Genomic DNA, 8,528 nt, shown 5'->3' on the forward strand with positions numbered 1-8,528 from the left:
GAGTGGGGCGGTGGATTAGGGAGGGGGTTGTCACATTGAGGGGTAAAAAGTGTAACTATTGCACTGTGTTGTACACCTGAAACTAATTTTAAAAAATCAATCAATATTTTTTTTTAAAAAGGAGTTCTGGGGAAAGCAGGAAAAGGTACAATAATGACAGGCCAAAACTTACCAAGCCCTGCTTAACTAAAGTAAAATAGGACCACCAATTAGAATCACAGAATTACAGAGAGGGTATCGGTGTGTACAGGCTGAGCTGAATATCACAGATGCCAGCCAGTAAAGGCACGAAGCCAGAGTGACATGTCCACAAAATGCAAGTGGAGAACAAAGAAGTCTTAATATGGTAAAATTAGCATGAAAGAATGCTCATTTCAATTAAAAAAAGAATCTCTCCCAAATGTTCAATACTCACTGAAGACTTCCTGGCAAGAAGCATTTCTGAGGAACTATGTCTAGAGCAGGGGTCAGCAAACTGCGGCTTGTGAGCCACATGCGGCTCTTTGGGTACGTACATGTGGCTCTGAAGTAAAATCGAAAATGAAAATAAAACTATCATAGTTTCATTTATAAAATTTTTAAAGGATATTATTCACATAATGGTGACTATGTAAAAATATATTTATGGCTCTCAAATAATTTTTCAATTGCAGTGAGGGACAGGATTGGCTCTTCCAGGGGTCTGCAAACTTTTGAGACAGAACGTACCCAAAGAGCCGCATGTGGCTCGTGAGCCACAGTTTGCTGCCCCCTGCTCTAGAGTAATAAAAGAGGTGAATGACTGAAAATAAATGGTATTGGCTATTGATGCTGCACACATCCAAGGAAGATACCCAAAAAGCTTAGTTCTAATGTACAGCAAGGATGGGTTGAACAAGACTATTGAGCTGAAGGCTGGTGGGAGACATGTTCTGTAGGAAGAAAGCGGTAAGATGAAGAATGTGTCCAAAAGAAGCACTGGGAAAACACAGCTCTGAGTTCAAACTAACACTCAGGTTCTGAGCTTTTACAATAATAGCACACAGGGCGGCAGCTCATAAAAACAATTTCCGATCAAATTTTATGGAACTTCCCTTTATAGCCAAGACATAAAGCCGTCTCCAAGAAAGAGGCTTTACAACAAAACTTTCCATCAAGTGTTTGAAAGAAACAGAACCATCTGACAAGACTCTGATATTCAAACAATCAAAAAACAAAAACAGCAATACAATATTCATTCAATAGAATAAAGCCCATAAAACACAGGAGATGGCTCACTCCTGGACATGGTATTGGCGGCATTAGGCTTCCTGCCTCTAACACTCCTAGTCACACTCTCCCTCCAGCGATAATAAAACATCGCTATCCAGCTAGAAAATCAACACATTGGCTTCCAAAGCACATGGCCTGGGTTGTTTTCCTATCAGAATCCTACGGCTTTATGAAGCCACGTACTGACGGAATGGCAGTGTAAACAGAAAATAAAATCCAAAGAAAAACAGATCAACAGCTGTTTCCTCTTGCACTAAGGCATCACTGCAAACCCATAGGAGTGTAGGTTCTTGCATAGTGAAAACTCCTTTGGTTTTTTTCATACTGAACGGCAGCATGAATGGTTCTGTTCTGCACTGGTTGCTACTGTCCAAACTTTATTACCAGAAAAATCATTCCGTATGTGCATGTTGTCCATGATATACCCCCTTCCAGGGAAAGAAGTTATACCTGAGACCCCATTTCTAATTTAACTGTTCATTTAATTGTCATTAACTCTTTAAAGCATCATGTGCATGCTTTGACTTGACACAATGGGGCCACCAATTTTGGGGAGGACCCACCAGTTCCACAACACCAGCGTTTCATACAATGTACTTCACAAAGAACGGCAAAACCAACTTTGCTGAGATAATGCACACCCACTTCAGCCACAGTCAGCTATCATGATGTCTGTGTTTTAACATTTTGGTAATTTATCCTAGATTGCAGAAATATTAACGTCTCACCATAGTAAGAACAACCATGCATAAATTGTGACAAAATAACATTGAAATATTTTGCCAGAAAAAAAATATATTTCTGGTAAAATAAGAGAAAAAGGAAAATAAAATGGAACACTTATTTGTGAAGAGCAAAGTGTACAAAAAATTGGAACCCAAGAAAAAGTGTATTGTGTAAAAATAGAAAAACAATCCTATAACTTGTTTAAGTATGACAAGCCCCTGAATGTTCCAATTAATTTTACTATACCATTCACATATACTATAAATTGTTTTCATGTCTTGATGGGATCCCGCAAACAAATTTCTGAGCAGTCAAACCAAAATAAACATTTCCAGCAACTTGGAATCTGACTAAAGTATGTCATAGATATGTTTAAAATAGTAGAATTTTGGAACTGCTCATTTTATAGCTGAGAACAATGAGATTCAGGGATGTCTATATGACTTGTTCCAAATTACTCAATTATCGAGTAAATCAGGATTGGCCTTTGTTTCACAGGCTAGGCCTCCGTTTCCTAATACAACGGGGCTGGTTAGTCTGTAAGGCGCATCTGACCTGGTAAATCATAGGAGAAAAGAAGGTTCCTGTCATTGTTTTAATGGGGGGAAAAAGAAAATTCAATAGATGCCAACAACAAGAAAAAAATCAATGTTTGTTTTTTTTTTAAATGTTACACTCAACAGCCTAAGAAATATTTGTCAGGTATTTGCTCAGGTTATTTAAAATCAGCAAAATGCCACATCCGTGTTTTTCATTCTGTGCACCAGATCAAATGTGATGCTTCATAAAAACCCATGTGGTCTCAAGTTAATGGTAGCTCTGTATGATCAAGACTGGGATTTTTCTAGATGGCCTTTGTATCTTTTGCAGTTCCCTTAGAACCTTGCAATAGGAATTAAAGTCAATCACCTCTGAAAGTATGATTTCAGAGGAGGAAAACTATGATTGCACTCAAATTTCCCAAGGAAACTGAAATGAACACGACTCTTAGCTAACTACATCTTTAAAGAGTGTCCATAAGATAAGTAGCAGGGAGACAGGGTACAAAGTGGAAGCCAAAGCTTGATGTAAGATAGAGTGAACCAAACTGATGTAAGTGGGAATCACAGAAATATGTAAAGCATGGCCAGACATAACTTATGTGAATCCTGACCATCTGGGTCTCGCATTTTACAGGACCAGTGTGCATGTAAGCTTGAGCTGGAACCCTCTAAAGCAGCGGTTCTCAACCTTTCACAGGGGTCGCCTAAGACCATCGGAAAACACATATTTTCGATGGTCTTAGGAACCAAGACACCGCTCCTCTATCCGTCTCCAGGCCCACATGCAGATACGCCCACATACGAGTACCCGGCGACCCCTGTGAAAGGGTCGTCGACCCCCAAAGGGATCGCGACCCACAGGTTGAGAACCGCTGCTCTAAGGCAATACTGTTTATAGCACTATTCGGTACCAACACAGTCCAGCTATGCAGCAACGAGACTGGTCTCTATAATTAATTCCCATGGATAAAAATCAGACCTTCTAATGAATGGGGTTTAGGGACAAGCTCCACAGTTCCACCAAACCCAGGCTTGACCTCCAACTTCGTGAATGACTCTTCTGTGTAATAAGGTGTGGCAAGCAGAACTATAGGCCCCACCCAAAAAACCTCTCACCTTAAATGTGCATACGATGAGATACCACCCCTGGCTATGTTATGTTATACTGCACCATAGGGAGATTATTGGAGGGGTTGGGGGGTGAGTGACTAATCTAATCACCCGAGCCCTTCAAAGCAGAAACTTTTTTCTGGCTGATGGCAGAAAGGGAAGCTAGAGAGGCTCAGATGCTGAGAAGGATTACACACACATCTGCTGGTCTGAAGATGGGGGGAGCCGTGTAAGAGGCAACGCTGTTGGCTTCTAGGAGCGGAGAGTGGCCCCGGCTGGCTGCCAGCAGTTAACCAGGACCTTGATCCTGCAATCAGGGGAACTGAGTTCTGCCAACAATCCAAATAACTTGGGCAGTGGCTTCTTTCCAGAGCCTCCAGGAAAGAGTCCATCCAGTCTTGCAGACACCTTAATTGTTACCTTGTCAGACTGTGAGCGTAATGCCCACAGAAGCTTGGCTAGACTTCTGAACTGAAGAATTGTGATATAATTAATGGGTATTATTTTAAATCAGTAAGTTTGTGATGATTTGTTACATGGCACAGAGAACTAATACATAGGGTGAGTTACTTAACTTTCAGAGCTTCTGAAAAAACAGAGATAACAATATAAATCCTCAGTGGCTGTAATGAGTAATGAGATTATGCAAGCAGTGTGCCCAGCATAGTATTTAGCATGCAGTAAGAATTTAAGATGCAGTTATCATGTCCTTCAATACTTTATTTTATGAAACTTCAGAGATTTCTAATGCATTTTATAAGTAAAACTTTCTGGGAATCCCCCTGTAAAACTGTTTGGGTATCACTTCTGCCTAAGCTCCCCTATGAACAGACTTACAGGTTTGTGAAATTAAAATGAAGTTTCCTAGGAGATACCACAATAAGATAATCAGATGATCCCACAAAGCACTTGTGAAAATAAGTCTGGTTAATTTGCATTTGCAGCCTATCCATGCTACGCAGAGAACAACAACAAAAACTACATCTCATGAAAAAGGATGAGGATCCTAATAAGTAAGTGCTCTAGCTTGTAGTTCTCTATTACAGTGAAAAACAACTGAAGAATTACCTGAAATTTACACAAATCTAATATCAACTTAAGCAAACTTTTCTAAATGTTAGGACTCAGATGGTGACAATGCAGAGCTTTGCTAGCTGTTCAACTGGTCCAAATAATGCTGAGTTATAAAAGTACCATTGTGGGTTGAAAGAAAATTAATTCAAAGTAATTACTCCAAATGAAGTCACTCAACAACTATCAATCGCCAACTAAAATGCTGAAGCTACAAGCTGATCAAGGTCAATGTCATGCCTCACTGAGCTCACAGTCCAATGGGGAACACAACAAACCCCAGAAATTACACAACAGTGAGAATGTTAGAGGAGGGTGTTATTAAAACATGCAAGAGAGGTGAGACTTTCTGGAGGAAGTAACATGGAAACTGGGACCTACAGAGCAAGCAGGCACTCCTGAAGTGAGAAGGGGATGGGAAGGGTTCTAAGCTGAGGATGGGGCATATCTAAAAGCGAGAAGATAAGAAACCCAGATGCACTTTCAAGAAAATGAAAGACATCCCCTATAGCTATGTAGTTGTCTACAAACTGGAATGTTTTTACTTTGTCATCACTGCTTTGTATATATATTTTAAATCAGACAGCGTCAAACCATAAGTGGTTAGGAGTGCTCCCTGCTTTTATGTATTAAATCTACTGTTCAATCTAGACCCTGTAATATTTTTCAATGGAAAATTCTTGTTACTCACAATTGTTTGAAATCCTTGTTTTTAGCAAAATGAACAAGTTTGCATTTCTATTTTGACATACATACCCTCAAGATTTTGTGGTATACAAATTATAAAGTCACTGAGGTCACAAAACAACAAAGGTAGATTAATGCCACAAAATAACATTTTGTTGTGAGGTCATTTAAAAAGTAAGGAGACTAACCAGTTAGAAATGACAATAAACCCACTAGATTAAAACAAAAAAAGAAAACAAAGTCACACCCCATCCCAACTCTATGTTCTCTAAGCCTAGGTTATGCACAGAGATAAAAGGAAAACAAGATCAAATATATTTACCTTTTTGTCATGAAAGACTAAAAGTGACAGCAATTAAGAGACAGAATTTATTCCTGATTGTTAAACCACTGAAGACAATGTAATGATCCATAGAGAGGCTTTAAGACCCTCAAACTCGTAGGTTTTTCTCCTACATACAGACAGATCTTTTACTTACATCAGTTAGAAGTTGCTGCATTATTTCTTTAATTATAAATCAGCAAAGATTTATAAATTACTATGAACTATATAGAATGCCTTAAGCTATACCTCATTTCCTATTATTGGCGAGTAATAATTAATTTTAAAAAATTAATACAACTGTTGGCCATTATATATAAAAAATATCTAATAATTTTACCATATTTTACTTACAGTCTATGTCTTCAAATATATAAAAGATTTTTTTTACAATTAATAGCAATAGTAAAGTAATACATAATTGCTAACAAATATCAAATGCTGACTACTTATCAGTTACTGTTCTAAGCTCTTGACATATTAACTAATTTGTTCATTACGGCAACTTTATAACAAAGGTACAGTCATCATCATTTTAAAGATAAGAAATCTGAGAAACAGAGAAGTTACACAACTTGCCCGAAGTCACACAGCGAGTAAGTGGCCACCTCAGAGCAGAAACCAGGCAGCTCAGCTTGCATCCAGGCTTTTACCACTTGACAAAGTTCCTCTCAAAATTAAACTGATGTCACTTCCTGTTTGGAAAATCCCTACAACCCAGCTTTCCTAAGCCTCCAACCTTGAAAATGAAACTTGGTCTACACGGTTTCTTCCAAGGCAGAGAGTGAAAACATATCTGTCTCTGAAGGCTAGATGACAGGCTGCCCTCAGGATCAGGAAGACATGATGCAAGTAGGTGCTTCAGGATGGGAGGATGGGAGGCAAAGAGAAACAGAGGTAGAAGAAGACATGCGAGCAATACATTGTCCATCCTGGGGTTGATACCCTCAGGGAGCAGGCTGAGAGCGCATTTGGTGGCAGGCTGAGTTTTGCCCCCTTACCCACTTTGGGATTCCCGATGGATACCAACCTCAAAGGGTAACCCCACTCAAGAGACAGCCAAATGTGACTGAGAAACAAAGGTGAGGATTGGTTAAGTGGAGAGAAGGACTGAATTAACACACACACGCCTCCTCCCTGGAAGGAATCCAGAAGCTTCTGCCAGAACCCACAGGGGATAGAGAAGATGGCTGACAAGAAAGCCAGAGGCTTACCTGGGTAAGGCAGTGCTGAGGTGACCTAACGAAAGCCGAACCCAGGACAGCAACATGCTGTAAAAGCATGGCCTGGCAAGGTAGGCTGAGGCTCAGAGGCTCTGCAGCACCTGTCTTTCAAAAGGCTCTCCATTCTAAAGAAAACATCTCTTAACAAGGATGTGCACATATTTTCCAATACAGGTGGCACTAATTATTATCTCTATCACAAAACCAATCATTTCAAGTTTTTCAATAAAATTACAAAGTGGTTTAACCTCAATGATGAAACATGTATTAATAAAAGGTAACCATGCATCCTGTGTACTGTTTTAAGGCACAAATTACATTTCTGTAAAGTAAACTTTACTAACAATGACAGTAGACAAAGCTTAATGTCCCATAAAAAGTGTTCATAATGTTGGGCTAGGTTTCCACAGAATATTTTGATAACCTATTGTATCAGAAAATTAAAATTAAGATAAAGGATTAAATAAATGAGCTTACTAATGGTGGATGGTGATAGTAAGATGCATGGTTATATGTGTATGTGACTAACTCTCATAGTGCTTTCACAATGTTCTAAATACTTTATATAGACAAAATATACACACCTCACTCACACTTGGGGACATGGCACTCAGTGCGGTGATTGGGGCTGAAAAGGACGGGTGTTTGTGGCTGCAGAGAGGAGACTGGTGGTTGCCAGAGGCAGGGGGCAGGGCAAAGAGGTGGCTGAGGGGGTCAAAAGGCAAAAAGAAAAAATAAAATTAAAAACAACAACAATCTTAAAAACCCCAAGCCACCAAAAAAGATATCACAAAACCCATGCACAAAAGAGCCCTTAATTTTATGTGCTATAACTTCCTAGCAAGTTTGGTGAGCTGGCTTCTTAGCCCATAACAAATTACTGCAATAATGGGTAGCCCCATGAGTACTGCCTCGTATCTGTGCCTGCCAGGGCTCCAAGCCATTAATGGGGAGTGAGTCTACCATAGCACAGTTTTCATCCATCCTCAACCACAGTGGAATTGCATTTCAAACTCTGTACATGTGGTCAACGGTTAATTAGGAACCACTCTACAGAAAAGAAGTTTTAAGCCAGCTTTTCTGGACAGCAACTATTATCTAAAGCAAAGGCTACTGATCTGTCTCAAACCATGTCACATGATAAGGGGTACTCAGTCATCCTTGGGCCTTCGATGATATGTCACTTTAAGCATTTTATTATGTCTTCCACTGACTGTTCTCAACTTGTCACATTGTCCCTTGAATCTTAGTCTAAACCATATCCAATTTCACTTGGACTACTGCATCGCTTCCCAACTGCCCTCTTCGCTATCCAAGGTTGCCCCCACCCCAGATTTGTTCTCCATGGACTACAGATCCTGGCACAACATAGAATGAATCATGTCTCTCCCCTGCTTAAAATTCCTCTAGAAGTTTCCTGTTGCCCTCAGGATTCAGTCTGAAATAACACTTGGAATAACCTATAAGGCGTTGCATGATTCTGTTCCCACCAAACTTCTCTAAACTCACTTCATTCCACACTCCACCCATTCTCTCTGATCCCCCTCCTCACTGGCCTTTCAAAACACACACACACACACACACACACACACACAC

General features: G+C 39.8%; 1 protein-coding gene across 8 annotated transcripts in view; it reads right to left on the reverse strand.

The window, feature by feature from the left end:
* Positions 1–8,528, reverse strand: part of IL15 (interleukin 15) — a 108,996-nt gene that overhangs the window by 62,224 nt on the left and 38,244 nt on the right. The window contains exon 1 of one of the 8 annotated variants that reach the window (XM_019661038.1): positions 7,517–7,595. The exons of the other annotated variants lie outside the window; for them this stretch is intronic. The gene's annotated coding sequence lies outside the window, so the exon portion shown is untranslated. Of the gene's footprint in view, positions 1–7,516; positions 7,596–8,528 lie in introns of those variants that run through there. 8 annotated transcript variants of the gene reach the window in all.

The sequence above is a fragment of the Hipposideros armiger genome, unplaced genomic scaffold (assembly GCF_001890085.2).
Source record: "Hipposideros armiger isolate ML-2016 unplaced genomic scaffold, ASM189008v1 scaffold_333, whole genome shotgun sequence".
Classification (NCBI taxonomy): Eukaryota; Metazoa; Chordata; class Mammalia; order Chiroptera; family Hipposideridae; genus Hipposideros; species Hipposideros armiger.